This window comes from Oreochromis aureus, linkage group 9 (genome assembly GCF_013358895.1).
Source record: "Oreochromis aureus strain Israel breed Guangdong linkage group 9, ZZ_aureus, whole genome shotgun sequence".
Lineage (NCBI taxonomy): Eukaryota > Metazoa > Chordata > Actinopteri > Cichliformes > Cichlidae > Oreochromis > Oreochromis aureus.
In genome coordinates this window covers 33055657-33074576 of record NC_052950.1, presented here as the reverse complement: position 1 = coordinate 33074576, position 18920 = coordinate 33055657, and the positions used below count along the sequence as shown (strand labels likewise).

General features: G+C 40.7%; 1 long non-coding RNA gene across 1 annotated transcript; it reads right to left on the bottom strand.

The window, feature by feature from the left end:
* Positions 1–11502: 11502 nt before the first annotated feature.
* LOC120441991 lies at positions 11503–14927 on the bottom strand. Its single transcript, XR_005614436.1, has 3 exons — positions 14901–14927; positions 12134–12727; positions 11503–11992 (listed from the first exon to the last, which is right to left on the bottom strand). It is a non-coding gene; the product is annotated as an uncharacterized LOC120441991 (long non-coding RNA).
* Between the last annotated feature and the right edge of the window lie 3993 nt (positions 14928–18920).

Sequence of the window (18920 nt, the reverse complement as noted above, 5' to 3'; positions counted from 1 at the left end):
CTGCAGTATTATGGTGATAGTATTGTACTTATTTTAGCCCAGTAAACTGAGTGTTATAATGTAAACAGTAAAATGTAATTGGACGTCTGCAGAGATGCTGTTTATTTCAGGCGACGTTCAGGATAAAAGTGTTGAAGGACTGACTTACACTGTCTTTGTGTCTTTGTTTAGAAGCAGAGCGACACAGATGGATCCAGTTCTCAACCCTGTCATCACTGTGGTGGTGGGAAAGACTTTTGTTGTGACCTTTGTGGAAAAACTTTCAGTCACCAATACACTCTAAAAAGACATCAACGTAGACACACTGGAGAAAAAATTAAATACTGCAAAGAATGTGGGAGAAGCTTCACTACACCAACTAAGTTAAAACGAGATGAACTGATTCACAGTGGGGTTAAAAAGCACCTCTGTGATCAGTGTGGGTCATCCTTCACCACTGCAGTCAACCTTAAAAGACATAAACGAGTCCACACAGGAGAGAAACCATACAAGTGCAGACACTGTGACAAAAGCTTCTCACAATCAGGTAATCGTAACCTTCATGAACGTACACACATGGAAGGAAACTACAGCTGTGACCAGTGTGACAAGAGCTTCAGGAATCTCAGTTCATACTCCGAACACAAACGATCCCACGTTACTAATAAACTGTTTCACTGTTACCAATGTGCCCAAACATTCACCTCATTATCTGCTCTGTGCAAACATCAGTGTGATCATTCAGGGCTGAAATCACTCCCATCACAGTGAATCTGAAGAGACAGAAAGATCCTCTTCTAGTTTCAGGATCAGACTTAAAACCCTTGAGATCAGGCTCCACAGAGTTCAGGTGTAAAAATGTGATGATGAAGCTGAGAATGAACATGTTCCTCTAGTGCACTGAGAAAAATTAAACAGGTGATGAGTAAGATATACATACTGGGTGCTGACCACACTGCGCAGGGATTGACTTGTGAGACTTCTTGAGGACACAGGCTTGTATGACTGGACAACAACGTTGGTTGCTGCATGCACAAACGAGGCTGCTATCAACGTGGGTATGTTCAGTGGCATTGTGCCAAAACTCCAGCAACTCGCTACAGTTGGAGACTCCCTTGTGCACATTCTGTGCACAGCACACACACTGGAGAATTGCTTAAAATCAGTTGATCGCAACTGTGAGACATTTAATCGCTGTGTGGTCAAGCTGCTGCAGTTTTATTTGCAAATAAAAGTGGAGCAAAAAAAAAATGCTTGAAGACCACCTGCCAGCCATTATAATGTAACTGGCTCCAAGTGATAACAGTGACTTGTAGCATATCTGCAATAGAGTGTTTTCAATGCGTACTAAAAACCGTCTCCTGGGACTCACCTGAGTAGCTCACTAAAAAAGTTATGTGCACCCCTGGTTAGAGTCTGACAGCTGCTGGTAAGAATGACCTGCAGTAACGCTCCTTCCTACACTGTGGGTGTAAAAGTCTACTGCTGAACGAGCTGCTCAGTGCTTGTACCGTCTCATGCAGAGGTGGGACATGTTGTCCATGATGGATGTGAGCTTAGACCAGCGGTCCATCATTTGTTTCGTACCAGGTCGCGAGAGTTGAGGCTCGGGCATGAAATTTATGGTTTTCAGAGTTTTTATCGTTAACTCGGTTTCCCTGGGACTTCTCCCGTGTGTTATGAATTAATTTCAAATATTTACATGTTACCATAGCGACCAGAGAGCATTAACGGGCAGAGAGGAGGATGTTACTCTCAATGTTGTTGGCGCATTTTCAGGAGGAGGCTGCTAATGAAGTTAGCGAATTCAGGTTTACTAAAACATTTACAAAATACCACAGTTTTTGTCTTGGTCATATTATTTTATTCTGTTGTATTTATCCGCGACACCTTAAATGCCGGTACGGGAAAATATTTTTTGACATTAAACTGGTCCGTAGTGCAAAAAAGGTTGGGGACCGCTGGCCTAATACATGATAGACACCAAATACACAACAAACTCAAAACGCTGGGTCAAATGACCCAGAACCATGACAGTGACATCTATATAGTCTATATCTAGACATGGTGTTGCAGTGCTATGAAGGAACTGCAGTGTTTGGAGGAGTTAAGCGTGTCAGCTAACATTAAAATTCTGATTCAAAAGTTTCCATTTAAACTGAGAGAAACATGAAACAGGATCTTCAAGAGGACTGGCCAAAGAGCATGTTTCCCAGATTTTGGATAACAAATGGAGTTTCAGCTGTGCAAATGGTCATAGCAAAATGTTTATTCTGTAAACTGTATGGAGGAAAACCCAGCCAACAGTACAGCGTAGTATTGTAAAACGGTATTTAGTAGTGTTCACTTGCATGACAAGCAGAGCCGTGCACCTTGAAGGGATTACTTTTTAGATACTGACTCATGTTTAATGCAACATCACAAAGTTATTGCTTGTCATGAAGTGAAACCAGCTCTCCCTCCAGGACTATTTGACAAAAAAAGACTTTTTACTCCTAGAAGAAGGTGGAAACAAATCCAGTACATTTCAGACCTCTCTGGAAACTGTGGATTTGAGAATATTTACCATTGCTACAAGAATGACAGAAATGGATAAAAAGGAAAATGTGAAGCTACAAACCGATGAACTAGATTACTGGTAGAATGATGTATGAATGAAACATGGTTTGCCCTCTTATGCATATTGTATTAATGTATCATGACTTATTATGGCTCCTTTAAGTTAAAAACCACTCCTGCATGTTTTAGTAATAAAATCTTTCATCAGCTTCATAAATTGTAACACTGCTCATTTTAAGTGTTTTTCATTTAGTGCTCCAACAGCTGGATATTAAACTCATAATCAGCATAAGCAGCTGTTTGTTTTCATTAGTGTGTTTTCACTATGACAAAACACAACATAAAATACTTAATATAACCATGAGATGTGATTTCAGAAGTATTTTGTATATTGTGTAGGAAAAGCTGCCCTGTACCGTAAAAGCTGAGCATCAAAGTCAGTGTCCAGCCAGAGACGTCTACCTCAGATAAAACTGACATATTAGATATCAAATAACTGAAATGGCTGAAACTTTAATCCCAATGTAAAACAGAAGAAAGTTCCTCCCTCCCTTTAATTGTGTTTTGTTCTGTACTGTGTCATAAATCTAGAGTGAGAACAAGAGTCTGAGACATGAAAACACCCGTTCAAAGGCATTGTGTAGTGCAGATTAGTCTGTGTTAGTCAGATGACTTCAAAACACAAATCTAAAGCAGGTTTTCCATCTATGAAAGTTCCTGTTCTGATGAGTCGAGAGAGAAAATTATTTCAGCTGCTAGTTCAATTCCAGCTTCTTTGGTTTTGTTGTTTAAGTCTTTTCAAGTTTCTATCAGTGCAGTTTGAGAATATTGAAAAAAAATATTCAGTGACAGGAAAGAACCAGCGAGGAAAATCTGAGAATATCAGGAACAACATGAGCGTTCAAAGCTGTCATAGAAAATGTTTTTAGTTTAAGGTCAAAAATATATATGAAAGAAATCTAAAGTAAACCATACTCATTAAACTGAACATATTATTACTGCTTTGAGAATTACATTGAAAAAATAATATTAGATGAAATACTAATTCAAGATTAATGTAAAAATGTCAATATAAAGTTGATAGAGCATGTGAGAGTGGTTAAGTTAATGTCTCTTGTCTAGATGAAGGCGTAGAGATTCAGTATCTTCAGTCTTCAGTGGACACTCCATTTCTGGCACAAAACACCTGTAAAAGATGGTCGATTTAGGAGGTGACCCGACAACTTCAGCTTGTCAAACATAGCAATGGAGCAGTATGTTTTTAAAAAAAAAATCTAATTAAGCATGCACTCAGTACCCTAAGAATTATTATGGTAGTTAAACACAGTGATAGTTGTATATCATATTATATTACTTCAAACAGAGGTGATCCAGTAATGCTGCACTAATGAATTAGACTAACTATTCACTTCAGCTAAAGTTATTAAGTTAGCTAAAGAGTTGGGATGGTGTGTAAGACATAAATAAAGCTCAAATACAAAGGTTTGGACACCGTTTTGCATGTTTGCCTACTGTAGGGGTCTCTGCAAGCATACAGGGCTCTGAGAGGGTACAAGATGACAACTTTGGATTTCTACTAGAAACAGTCGATCATATTTGTTTGTCAAAGCTGAATTCAGGGCAAACTACGCTAAATTAGCGTTTTTAGCTAGCAGCTACAATAAGCATAAAACTTACTGTACGGCTATCATTTGTTAACATGACGCTTGTTCTTATACATGTAATACATTTATTACCAACCTGAGAGTTTATCTGCTGGTCATTCGACATGACGAATGACTTCTGAAGTCTTAATTCAGCTCAAGATGCTGTAGATGCCCGTCAGTAACACTTTCAGTCCGCTAGCAAAATGTAGTTCTATTAATCTGCGCTTGAACCGGAACCGGATGTAAGTCCCAAAAAACTGAATTTTGGAACTGAAACTGAATGGTGAGAAGTGAAACTGAAATTATTTGAGAGCTGAATTTTTAAAGGATAAAATGCAGTTTCAAAGCAAATCAATTCATTTTCAAAATATAAAATTCAATTTCAAATTAGACTAATTCAAATTCAGTTTTCAAAAGCTTTTATTCAAGTTACAATTCAGATTCAATCTGAGCAATTCAAATTCAAATTTAACTTATTCAAATTCAGTTTCTGATGGCTCAGATTTCTGCCCATACCGGAACACCAAGGCAGAAACAATGCGCGTGCTCTTCGTGAGCTCGTTCCCAGCTCGTTCCCAGCTCGTAACCAGCGCGCTTTGCTGTCAAGGGCGATCATTGGTTAATGGTGATCATGTGACTGATGAAAGCCAGGTCCTTTTATTTAGTAAAAATGTGATGAATAGTTAAATATTTTTGTTGCGGAGCACAGACAGGACTCCGCACACACATTAAAATTTTTTTTATTAAAAAACAAAAGATTGCCTCAACAAAAGGGCTCTTTGGTCATCCATCAGGAAAGGGGCCGCCCCCACCCCCCTCTGCACGTGCCTGTAAACCAAAGAAAATAAAATAGAAAATAATGTGAGTTATTTTCTATTCCCCCCCTTCTTCAAATCCAACAAAAGTGGTATCAAACGTTTGTGCTGGTTTATGCTGCAAAAATTTTTGTGTTTGTGCTACTATCATTTTAAAGATATTCAAGAAAATTTCTCGAGGTCATCAGAGGTCAACCAGTCCCCCCACAATAATGGAATCAAACAAAACTGGTGTCAATCAACTGTGCTACGTCTGTTTTAAAGATATTAACGAAAATGTAAAGGTCAAAAGGTCAACCAGCCCCCCCACATTACCCAAATCTTCAAAAATGATGTCAAACATTTGTGCTACGTTTGTGCTGCAATCATTTTAAAGATATTAATAAAATAATGTCTTGATGCGTGCTCAATCATCCAGGGAGGTACCTATTTCAATAGGTACCTCCCACAGGTCGCACTTGTTCCGCCAACGATGTGGAGATCGAGCTCTTTTAGATTGTTAAAATCAAGGCACTCAAAAAGATCCTCTGGAAAAGATTAAAATTCTTGGAACAGAGTTTAATACACAGAATCATAACAACAGGAAGAAAATACAGTTTTTCTTGCATTCTGGCAGCTGAGGCGAGAAAAAACAATACCATGTGGCAAAAACTTCATTAATACAATTGTAGATAATATTTGACCTAAATATGTGGGTCTTGTGATTTTAAACATGTAGGTTAGATGCTTATCACAGTGATTCCATTATATAAACACTCCAGTGTATGTATAGTGTATACATGTCAGTATAAGTCAAGTGTATACAGGTATATATGTCATACAAAATCCACAAAAATGCCTTTTGTGGCGTTTTTGCATTCAGCAGTTGCCTCATTGTTCTGACAAAGAAAACAAGCCTTTCGACTACACTACACACTGGAAACATGGTAACAAATAGGGATGGGTATCCTTTAAGTTTTATCCGATACCAGTGCCAAACCGGAAACTTTGAAACCGTGCCGGTGCTTAAACGGTGCTCGAACTGGAGCTTAAAGAATGGAAAACACAAACTTTGTACAAAAACCTCTTATGTTTTTATTTTTAGCAGTCTCTTTTTTTCTGCAAAATAATAACCAAGTTAGCCTTTTCTGTCGATAAAACATACCTCCTTTGGTTGGAACCGGTGCTACACTGGCAGGGCTAGAGGCCAGGACTCTCCTCTTCGGGTTCATGGGAGATGTTGCTAACTCCTGGTCCGATAACAGGCACCACATCCGCAGTAGATGTGCTCGGTGTGAGGTCTCGCAGCAAGCTATCAAATACAGTGCGTTTTCTAGCTTTTACAAAAACACTATGCATCACCAGGTGTTTCATCAGATGCTGTGAAGTACAGCCAGACTTGAGTGCTTCGCCTTGGGCATTTTTAATCTGTAGATCTGTTGGAGGGTGTTTTGGTACCATTCTTTATTCATGGCTGTGTTTGGGGGCAAAATTGTGAGCAGACTCCCTTGGATGAGAAGCAACCCCACACATGAATGGTCTCAGGATGCTTTACTGTTGGCATGACACAGGACTGATGGTAGCGCTCACCTTTTCTTCTCCGCACAAGCCTTTTTCCAGATGCTTCAAAAAAACCGGAAAGAGGCTTCATCTGAGAATATGACCTCAGCAGTCCATTCACCATGTTTACATGATTTTTGTTTAATTAAATCATGTTAACATGAAATAAACAGAAAAGGAAAATTGTGACAACAAATTCTCTTTCTGACTTCTTTAGAAATATATTTTTCTTTTGGTTTTTTTATTCTTAGTTTTTTGTTTTTTTTTCCAGCTCCAGTCCGTAAAGTTAATCTCCAACAAGTAGGACAAAGGATCACCTGCAGCTCAGACGGGATCTACCCTCAACCTGAGCTCACCTGGTCCACCAGCCTTTCATCCAGCATCACCAACAACACAACAGTCCATCAGACTGACCAGCAGCTTTACAGTATCAGCAGTTCTCTGATACTTCCAAACAGTGACATGGATCTATATTACATCTGTGCAGTCAGCACTTGCAGAAACAGGAAGAGAGCAACCGTCAAATAAAGAGATTATACATCCATCTAGTGCAGACGTTCCCAAAGTGTGGGGCCCGCCCCCTAGGGGAGGCGCAGAGCTATTGCAGGGGGGGCGCGGCATGAAAAGGGAAAAAACAAAACAAAAAAACGCTTGGACACTGCTACCACGCAAAGCAGGAGATGAAGCATCGCTGAATAGGTTTCCAAACCAACTTCATTCTAAGCCAAAGACTAGAAAATATGGTCAAGCATGTCTGCCCTTTGGTTTCACCTGCACAAGTACTGAGGTAGGTCTCCCTGCAGAATTAGGTTTCCCTGCGTCGGGAGCAGCGCTGGGCTGTTCAAATCAGGGACAAACAGTATCCCACGGTTGTTTATGTTTTTGAACCCATTTTGCAGAGGGATTTTTTGAAAAATGTATTGATAGCAATGTTGAACATTATTACACAGGAAAAAAAACAACTACATGTAAAATAATTACACCGTGATGCCTCTGCCTTTCTAAATGCAGGGACAGTAACTGCCTGTATATGTAAGCATGTAAAACCTGCAGAGTCAGATTCAGTGGCGTGTCTAGAAAGTTTTTGTTGGGGGGGCCAGGTAGGGGCACAGATTTGGAGAAGGGTGGCAGATGTAATTGGCAGATAATGTTAAAAAAAGAATTCTACCAACCGTTAACCATAATTCAATAACCCTATAAACCGAATAACTGAATTAGCTTTTAACTCTTATTAGAATGAGATTTTAACCACTACAGTGCAAAGTTTTTAGATACTGCGTTAATAAAGTACAAGAGATACAATCAGTGCTTTGTCAGTGTTTACTCAGCAATCAAGGACAGCAATATTTGCATAGTATTTTTACTGACATATAGTGCACATATGTTTTAGGCAAAAACATTTTTGAATATTAAAATATGAACATTTTTAACATACAACTGTCAAATTAGCCAATGCCAATGCAAAACTTTATCTGCCTATTAAAAAAAGAAGATAATCTTATTGCAAACTGGTGTTTGATTTTGAAACAGGAAAAAAGTGGGGAAACAACTGAAAAGACTAATATTTGAATAAAACCTGAAAGCAAGTAAATACTTTCTATGCTGCCTTATGGTAAACTTTGGTAATATTGATGTATAAAGAACAACACTGGCTGATGATGAAATACAGTCAGCTGGCATGGTGACACTGCCAGTATTAACCCGCAGGGCTGGACTGGGACAAAATTGGGCATTTTGACTACAGACCGGCCCACCAGGTATTGGCTACTGGGTGACCCCCTCGTCTGGGGATCTCCTCAGCCCTTCCCAGGAAGGTGGCACGGATGCCCCTCCGGTGGTACTCCTTGGGCTCTCGCACTCTGGGGCCTCTGGATGTCTGGAGCCTGGATCTCCTCCATGCCTGCTTCATGCCCTGGGGACGGGGCTATGGCCCTCCACACCCTCTAGCAGACCGTTACATGGGGAAACCTTTTTATATACAAGCGCTGATCCACACAGGTGTGCACACGGGTGTTCACTGTTCGTAGACAAACTACACCTTTCTTAGCTGCTACTTCAAAGCACATTGTGCGCTGTCTGTCCTGCGTGCTGCACAACAACTTTCAATATTTAGTATTTACTGCTGTTCACACTTAGCTAGATTAACGTGATGGTGTTGTGTTTAGTATGTTGCTTTGGTTTTTTTTGGTTTTTTTTTTGCTTGTCTTCTCCTTTTCTCTCAACAGGTGATCCAGGAGATTTTTTTTTTCTCTTTGTCTTTGTAAGTGCCCTTTCTCACTGTCCCTTTTCCTTCTGTTTTTCTTTTTTCCTTCCTCTCTTTCTTTCTCCCTTTCCTATCCCCCAGTCATGTCTGTCTCATCTGTAACAACTGAAAATAAAATAAATAATAATAACAAAGTTTGATCAAATGGACCAATACGGCAATGCCATGATGATCCATTTGGCAAAATAAATCCATTTGGTATCCTTGTTGGTCTTCAGACAACAATTCTGACGGCTTAAGAACCAAATGGGACAGGCAAAAAAAAAAAAAAAAAAAAAAAAAAAAAAAAAAGGGGGGGGAAACAACTGAAAAGACTAATATTTGAATAAAACCTGAAAGCAAGTAAATACTTTCTATGCTGCCTTATGGTAAACTTTGGTAATATTGATGTATAAAGAACAACACTGGCTGATGATGAAATACAGTCAGCTGGCATGGTGACACTGCCAGTATTAACCCGCAGGGCTGGACTGGGACAAAAATTGGGCATTTTGACTACAGACCGGCCCACCAGGTATTAAAACCATAAAGCCTTTGAATGAAAACAAACGCTGTTGTGACAGTGATGTACACTGTCTTTTGGTATATGTATGATTTCTATAAATTTTACGTCAGATAAAAACTTTGTTCGCAAGATTCAGATAGTTATTTAATAACAGCCAGACATTTTAAATGAGAATAAGAAAGTATTTCTTTGTGCCCCCCTTTCCCTGTTAATGCCCTACCTGGCCCCCTGGCAAAACTTTGCTAGACCCGCCCCTGCACAGTTACCAGCTGTCAGCTACTTAGAAAAGGATCCTGGTGTTATTTGTCTCTCAGAAACAGCTCATAACTTCCCTTCAACTCATTCATGTCACCTAAAAGGTAAACCTGTTTCTCCATCACCTGTTCAGCTCTGATGATTCAGCAAGGACATCTCCTGGTTTCATCTTCATGTTTCCCTCTCACCACATATACAAACCGATATCATGACCAGGAGCTTTTACAGCTGTGGCTCCAGCAAACATCAGCTGATACTAGAAATTAATATTAAATAAATTCTAACAACAGCTGATCAAGCTTAAACGTGCTGCTGTTGTTTAGCGCAACATCCGCTGGTTTCCTCTTTCTGGCGCAAAGTGGGTGATAAACAAACAAGAGAGAAAAGCCGATCAGCTGATCATTGATCAGTTTCATGATTGAAGTAGGAACAGGAGAGGGAGGGGGAGAGAATGAGAGAAGAAGAGGCAGCTGTGCAGCAAAGACACAGAATAAATCCAGCTTTGTGTCTTTTTCATTATAGCTAAAGTCCGGGACAAACTGCGTCTCTTCTCAGCTCAATACCAAACGCGTAATATTTTCTCTGAATGAGGGACCATTCCATTTTTTAAGGAGCCGTTGGCAACTCTACTAACTAACCTTATGAATAAAATAAAGTTCACCATCAGTAACATCACAGCACCCACCCAGCTGTGTAGAAACTCCGTCATGCTAGCTAGTACGCAGTACGAGTTATTGTAACTGACTGTAAAAAGTCAGCACAACGAAAATAAACTCCACCTAAACTTGGTTCATATCTGACCCAGATAGACTGCAGGTCATAACTTCTTACCTGAAGTTCAGTTCACCTGACACTCGGACTGGCGGCCGCCTCGGGTCTCTCCTCCTGCCTCCCCTTCTCTCATCCACCTGCTGGCCTCTCATTGTTCATTACAAAGAAAATAAATAAATAAGTCATTAGCCCACCGGGCAAATGCCCGATGGCCAGTCCAGCTATGTTAGCCTGTTAATCTTTCGCAGAAAAATTGTTTTCTGCAGCGCCTCTTTCTTGCTTGGCTCTCCTACTTTGCTAACATGACGCTCATAGCGCAGAAGCCGATGCTGCATTCACTTACACTCGGATATCTGAGCTTCACTGTGAAAACATAATCGTGCATTTGATATTTCATTGAATTTTATTGTTTTAGCTTCGGGGTGGCACCTGGGGTGGCCAGTCTGGTTGGGGGGGTGGCCTGTGCCCCCCCAGGCCACCCCGCTGGACACGCCACAGGTCAGATTAACAGTATTTTGTCTCTATCTGCCATTCTGCAATTTATCCCATGTAAACAATAACGTGGCGCACAGTGTGACGTGAAAAAAGGCACATACCTTTGACATTGCGTGACAAACTCTGTATTCCCTGTCCACACGTAAACGCAAAAAAAGGAGTTTTAAAAAATCTCCGTTCTCGGTGATTCGATACGCCGTTTACATGTGGCCGAAACAGCTGCGTGTTCAAAAATACCCGTGTAGGTGCGGACGGAGCGTAAAAGAGTTAGTAGTTTATTTTCTTACTACCTGTAATTTATTGCAGATTATTTGTATTTGCTTAATTGTTTAATAAATGTTTGAGGTGTGAAATAAACCACAATGGAGCAAAATATGGGTCTGTGGTTGAAGGATGTGTTTGTGCGTGCTGGGGGGGCATGAACATTTTTCTTGTAAAACAAGGGGGGGCCCAGCAAAAAAAGTTTGGGAACCACTGATCTAGTGGAACATTTTCATCAGATCTTTACAGGAGATTCCATCTGAACTCTGTGGAGCCTGATCTCAAAGGTTTTAAGTCTGACACTGAAACCAGAGGATCTTTCTGTCTCTTCAGATTCATTGTGATCCAGTGATGAGTGATCACGCTGATGTTTGCACAGAGCAGACAATGAAGTGAATGTCTTGGCACATTGGTAACAGTGGAACAGTTTATTAGTAACGTGGGATCGTTTGTGTTTGGAGTATGAACTGAGATTCCTGAAGCTCTTGTCACACTGGTCACAGCTGTAGTTTCCTTCCATGTGTGTACGTTCATGATAGTTACGACTACCTGATCGTGAGAAGCTTCTGTCACAGTGTCTGCACTTGTATGGTTTCTCTCCTGTGTGGACTCGTTTGTGTTTTTTAAGCCCACATGCAGTGGTGAAGGATGATCCACACTGATCACAGAGGTGCTTTTTAACCCCACTGTGAATCAGTTCATGTTGTTTTAAGTCACTTGATGTGGTGAAGCTTCTTCCACATTCTTTGCAGTATTTCAGTTTGTCTCCAGTGTGTCTACGTTGATGTCTTTTTAGGGAGCCTTGCCAACTGAAGGTTTTTCCACAGAGGTCACAACGAAAGTCTTTCCCACCACCACGGTGATGACAGGGTTGAGAACTGGATCCATCTGTGTCGCTCTGCTTCTAAACAAAGACACAAAGACAGTGTAAGTCAGTCCTTCAACATTTTTATCCTGAACGTCGCCTGAAATAAAGAGCATCTCTGCAGACGTCCAATTACATTTTACTGTTTCAGTTAACACAGATGAAAATATAAATACATACCTCACAGTAACTGCACTTGGAGAGTCTCTTTCTGGTGTGGATCTCTTGGTGTTGTCTCAGGTGATGTGGAGATTTAAAAGTCTTCTCACACAGGTCACATTTATATCGTTCCTTACTGTGGGTAAACATGTGTTGTTGTAAATGTGCGTCTGCTGTAAACTGTCTGCCACACTGATCACAGCAGTACACATCATGTCCGGTGTGAATGCGTAGGTGTGTATTTCGGTGCCTTATTTGGCTGAAAGTTTTTCCACAAATGTCACAGCTGTATGCCTTAATTCCAGAGTGGGTAACTAGATGCCTCTGTAAGTTGCTACTGTGAGTAAAAGCTCTGCCACACTGATCACAGCTGTACGCTTTAACTCCACTGTGGATGAGTTGGTGATGTTTTAGGGATTCCTTCCAGGAAAAAGACTTTCCGCACAAGTCACAGCTAAACGGTCTCTCTCCAGTGTGGATGACCTGATGACGTTTTAGTTTAGTCTTCCCAGTAAAATCCTTCCCACACTTGTCACAGGTGTATGTTTTCTCTCTCTTTCTTCTGTGAGGTTTGTCGGCCTCCTGAGAGCGCTGACTTCTCGCTCCATGTTGGTCCTGCAGTGACAGAGATACAAACAGAGGCAGTGAGTGAAATGCAGTCGTGGAACAAACTGAACCTTCAAACTCCCTCCATTAACACTAGTTTTAAACCTGAAGGTGGAGTGTGGCACCAAACACCTTAAAGGTCTCTTATCCCCACCTGCTGGTAGTTCTAACACATTACATCCAACCTGGTGCTAAAAATAATTCATGACTGTTCAAACGTTTCACTGTAGAAAACATTGGATTAAATTTTGATTAAAGGCGATTAAATGTCATTCATTTTCAATCTATATTAATCGCATTTCAATTTGTATGAGCAAAAAAAAAACAAAAACAAAAAAAAAAACAAAAACACACAAAAGGGAAAATATACACACTTAATGTGTTTACTGCCAGATATCGGGCTACCGTTGTGCTGCTTTGAACGTACATTTTTTGGGGTGATGAACTAATATTAAGTCTGTTTGAACAACAATAATACCAATAATAATAATAATATTTTAATAGTAATCAGAATAATAATAACAATAACAATAATAATGTACTTCCACAACATGTCTTTTATCCCAACCGCTCTCTGCAGATGCCCCCGCTCCTCTGTGAGCCTTATTCTTCTGGAGGTTTCTTCCTGTTAAAAGGGAGTTTTTCCTTCCCACTGTCGCCGACGTGCTTAGTTATAGGGGGTCATATGATTGTTGCGTTTTTCTCTGTATGTATTATTGTAGGATCCACATTTAATATAAAGCACCTTGAGGCGACTATTGTTATGACTTGGTGCTGTATAAATAACACTGAATTGAATTGCAAATTTAACTAATATCTATGGGCTCAAAATGTAGTCATTAATATTTTGTACTTGTAAATCAGGATTTGTATGTGTAAAAAGAATTTATGTGTGCGTAAAAAAGATTTGTGTGTGCAGAGCGACTGAAAGCTATTTTCCCCATAGTACTAAGGTGTGAGGTAGGGCTGCACGATTAATCGTTAGAAAATCGCGATCTCAATTCATACTTATGTGCGATCTCATTTCCAAATGACAACGATTTTTAAAAAAAGAGGAAAAAAAAGACAACGACGATTGTACCGCATTTTGATCCAGGACGTAATCTGCATGAAAACAAGCGCTCACTCTTCCTGCTCAACAAATGACAAGGGCGGAGCCTTATACCACGTAATACCGAAGCCAGCTGGCAGGGAAAAAACAACGGAGAGCACGTCAGGGATGACGAGAAAGTGACAGGAGAAAATCCGTCCCGGTCAACCACCCAAGCATCAATAACGGGAACCTTATACAGCGCTTCCCCATACACGTCGAACTCCCGCAGGCACAAAGAAATTACGGAGGCTATTACTTATCACCTGACCAAAGAAATGGTTCCCATCAACACTGTGCAAAACGAGAGATTTAGGAAAATGATCAACACCCTCGACAAACGCTACACAGTGCCGTCCCGCAACTATTTTTCTATTGTTGCTATTTTTCTATTGTTGCACTACCTGCTCTATACAACGGTGGAGACGGAATTTCAAGCAGTACAACATTTTGCGGCAACCACAAAATGTGGGGCATTTATTGTTTTTATGTTTATTTATTGTTTTTATGTTCAGTCTCAACTGTTACGAAGTTGATGTGCAGTTAATAAGTGCAATAAATATTTATATTGGAAAAGAAAATCGTGAGAGAATCGAGGTCTCAATTCTAAGCAAAAAAATCGTGATTCTCATTTTATGCAAAATCGTGCAGCCCTAGTGTGAGGACGGAACAGCAAGATGAATAGCAGATGATGATCTGAGAAGGCGGGAAACAGTGGTGATATGGAGCAGGTCACACAAATATGAAGGAGCAGATTTTTGGATACACCTGTATGTAAGAAGTAGGATTTTAAAATGTATCCTGGCTTCTATGGGCAACCAGTAAAGCTGATGAAGAACTGGGGTAATATGAGCTCTTGAGGGAGTGCAAGTTATGACCCAAGCTGCAGAATTTTGAAGAAGTTGGAGTTTATGAAGGGACCTTTTAGGGAGACGAAATAGGAGGGAATTACAGTAATTAATACGGGACGTAATAATCACTCAGAGCTGTTTTTACAAGCAGTAGAATTGCTAACATGCTAACACAGTTTAATGAGCAGAGTTGTTCCAAACAGTCAGGCTAAAATGACAAGATACAAATATAAATACATACCTCACAGTAACTGCGCTTGGAGAGTCTCTTTCTGGTGTGGATCTGTTGGTGTTCTCTCAGGCAATGTGGAGCTTTAAAAGTCTTCTCACACTGGTCACATTTATAAGGTCTTTCCTCAGTGTGGGTAAACATGTGGCGTTGTAAGTGTGTGTGTTTAGCAAAGTGTTTGCCACACTGTTCACAGCAGTAGACACCATGTCCGGTGTGAATGCGTAGGTGTATATTTCGGTCCCCTATGTGACTGAAGTTTTTTCCACAAATGTCACAGCTGTATGCCTTAATTCCAGAGTGGGTAACTAGATGCCTCTGTAAGCTGCTACTGCAAGTAAAAGCTCTGCCACACTGATCACAGCTGTACGGTTTAACTCCACTGTGGATGAGTTGGTGATGTTTTAGGGATTCCTTCCAGGAAAAAGACTTTCCGCACAAGTCACAGCTGAACGGTCTCTCTCCAGTGTGGATGACCTGATGACGTTTTAGTTTAGGCTTCCCAATAAAATCCTTCCCACACTTGTCACAGGTGTATGTTTTCTCTCTCTTTCTTCTGTGAGGTTTGTCGGCCTCCTGAGAGCGCTGACTTCTCGCTCCATGTTGGTCCTGCAGTGACAGAGATACAAACAGAGGCAGTGAGTGAAATGCAGTCGTGGAACAAACTGAACCTTCAAACTCCCTCCATTAACACTAGTTTTAAACCTGAAGGTGGAGTGTGGCACCAAACACCTTAAAGGTCTCTTATCCCCACCTGCTGGTAGTTCTAACACATTACATCCAACCTGGTGTTAAAAATAATTCATGACTGTTCAATAGTGGTGCAACGGATCAAAAATCTCACGGTTCAGATTGGATCCATTTTCGGATCAGCAAAAATAGAAAAAAAACAAATTAAGGCGCAATATAGACATTATGGACCATGCTGGGCATCCTCTGCACGTGGCCATAAACAACCAGAGGAGTCTGTTCAGTGACAGGTTGCTTCTCCCAAAGTCAAGGACCAGCAGACTTAAAAAGTCCTTTGTCCCACAGGCCAACAAACTGTTTAACTCCTCGCTGGAGGGGAAACGGGGACAGAGGAGAGGGGAACAAGTAGCTGCAGTGGCTTTTCACTGTGCAATAGTTTTTGTTAATATCCAACGGTGTAATAGACTCACAATACTTAAAATGTGCCGTTCCCTTGTGTTCTTATTCCTATTTATTCTATTTATCCCTTTTGTATTCTCTGTATTTATAAATGTGTATATTTGGTATATGTCTGCTCACATTCTGCAACTTCTGTCGGTGCTGTGCTACTGGAAACTGAATTTCCCGGAGGAACCCACCCGAGGGATAAATAAAGTTTCATCTAATCTAATGTAATCTATAGGGCGGTGCAGGGCTTTGTATCTACCACTCCGCTGTGATATAACGAGCGGTCACGGTCACGTGGCTTTCCGTAGCGCTGGAGCTCCACCCATTTGTAGTTAGAGCAACAGAAGATGCCTGGTACAGTTCAGCCATAACTTTAAACTTCTCCTGCTCATACATGCTTGGAACGATCTTGTCACTGAAGTGGACGCGCAACGAGATATCATAGCGTGGCTCAAGCACGTTCATCATAGTTTAAACCTTGTTTTGCACAACAGACGACGGCCTCCCGTCTGCAGCTAAACACCCCATTAGCTTGAGCCCGGTCGGACTGGGCAGCAAAGGGCTGCTTAAATGCCGCAAACCCCTCTGCTCCACTACTTGGACCGCTAGCGCTGATCATAACTACCGCTTGACAGACTGACCACGCGCACCATACACATACTTTTTTTTCTTTTTCGAATCTTCGGATCACGTGCGTAGCGAACCGTGGAGTGGGATCGGTTCGGATTTCGGATCAACCGTGATCCGTTGCACCACGATGCGCAGTAACTCGTTAACGGAGATTTGCCGTGTTCATCTTGTCTCTGCCTGCAGGTGAAGCGATGGGGGAGGAGGGGGAGTTGTGTTCAGCGAAGGAGAGGCGAGGTTGAGTAACGTTGTGTAAAGACAAAAGTGGACGAAAGAGAAGGAAACTTGCGGCTCCGCAACTATAATTATAACGTAATATAGACTATATCAATATAAAGGATATTGTCACATCTTATATCTCGTATAAAAATAGGAGAAAACGCAAGCCACTGTAAGTCCTAATGTGTTTAAATCAGACATTGGGTCTGTACATGGACATTATGTTTTTTCATATACTGAAAGATGCTGCAAAACAATCTGAGGCAGATTAACTGTGTTATTTAAAGGCTGCATGAAGATCCTCTGCAGGTTAGTGCAGGATAAACAGGTTAGTTTGCAGAACTGTGATGGATTTAAAGTAAAGAACAGTGTGTGACTGGTGCACAGTGACTGTGGTGCTCATGTCAGAGTTAGATTACATCAAGTGTAGCAGAGATTCATTTAAACTGAAGCTCATGATGCTGACATTCATTCACTGAGTTCCACCTTCATACCAACAGTATAGTGTCTAATATAAAGACAGTGTACTGTCAGTGTAGAGGATGGAAATCAGCCAGGACAGCTCATGAAACATCTGCTGACATCTGGTTGAATTCAGTTGTGTACATCCACAGAGAGCAGCAGGTCAGCTGATCACAGCCTGTACTTTAAGAAAATCTACTGGAGCTCTCAATAGAAATTATTGTGAGCTGTGATTCTTTTCCCCACGCTGAGCCACTACAGCTGATTTTAGGGTTCCCACCTGCTCAATCCCACTTTAACCTCTTCCCTGCTCGTGTTCCTGTTTAGAGGCAAAGTCACCCTCTACAGTGTAGGCAACAGAAAATACACTTATGTTTTATTTTCCTTCATTTTCTACTAAACTGATTCAAACAGAGAACCTTTATTAGAAATAAATAGTTTGTATTTCATCTACTAAGATTATTTTATTATTACATTAATAAAGCACAAGGTTCAGTTAGTTTTGGATAAAAACATTCTTCAAGGAGCTACTTTTACTTTCTTACTCTAATTACATTTACTAGCCTGTACTTTTTCACTGTTACTTGAGTAAAGAAGGCTCTGTGAGCCTGGTTCTGCTGGAGGTTTCTTCCTGTTAAAAGGGAGTTTTTCCTTCCCACTGTCACCAAAGTGCTGCTCATAGGGGGTCATATGATTGTTGGGTTTACTCTGTATGTATTATTGTAGAGTCTACCTTACAATATAAAGCACCCCGAGGCAACTAGTGTTGTGATTTGGCGCTGTATAAGTAACACTGAATTGAATGAAAATTGAATAAATAACACTACTACTAATAATAATAAAGAATAATAATTGCTTGTGATTTCTTAATGTTTGTAAACATAATTTGAAAATACATAATATGCAACACAGTCATATAACAGGTTGGGAGTATGAGAGTTTTAGACGTGACTGATTATTTGGTGAAACTGTGATATTTTCCTCACCTTCTGTGTTGAGCTCATTGTTTCCTCTGTAGTGACTCAGCTGAGTCCAGATGGCTGAAAATGTTCCTCTGCTGCTCCGTCAGACTCTTCTCCTCCTGCTGATCAGCTGGGACACAAAACAGATCTTTGTTAGGCTCCACACTGCACTGAAGAGTCAAAGTGTCTCATATGTTCATCTGACAACACAAAGTACAAATTTCACTCTGATTGCTTGTAGAAATCTTGTGAGACGTGTTGTGCTGCAAAGTGAGGGAACTCTCTCACTCACTTATACTTCAGGAGGAACTTTGTGACATTGGCTCTAATATTCTAAGCAGCCCTTTACTATGACAGGGCCAGAAAGTCCTGTTTGAAGGTTTGGGAGACAGACCATGTTAAAGGTGGATTGGGGTTTATACACTTTGTTATGATACAGGTAAGGCTGTAAGAGCCTGAGAAGGTGTCCTGAATGAAGCTCTAAAACCAGTTTTCAGCTAACGACTCTGCTTCAGTCTGGAAAACAGCAACTACAAGTTTAAAGACTCCATCAACAATTCACACCCAGCCAACAGCCTGAACAGCTCCTCCTGTGGTTTCCACAAACAGGGACAGACCTGTTACT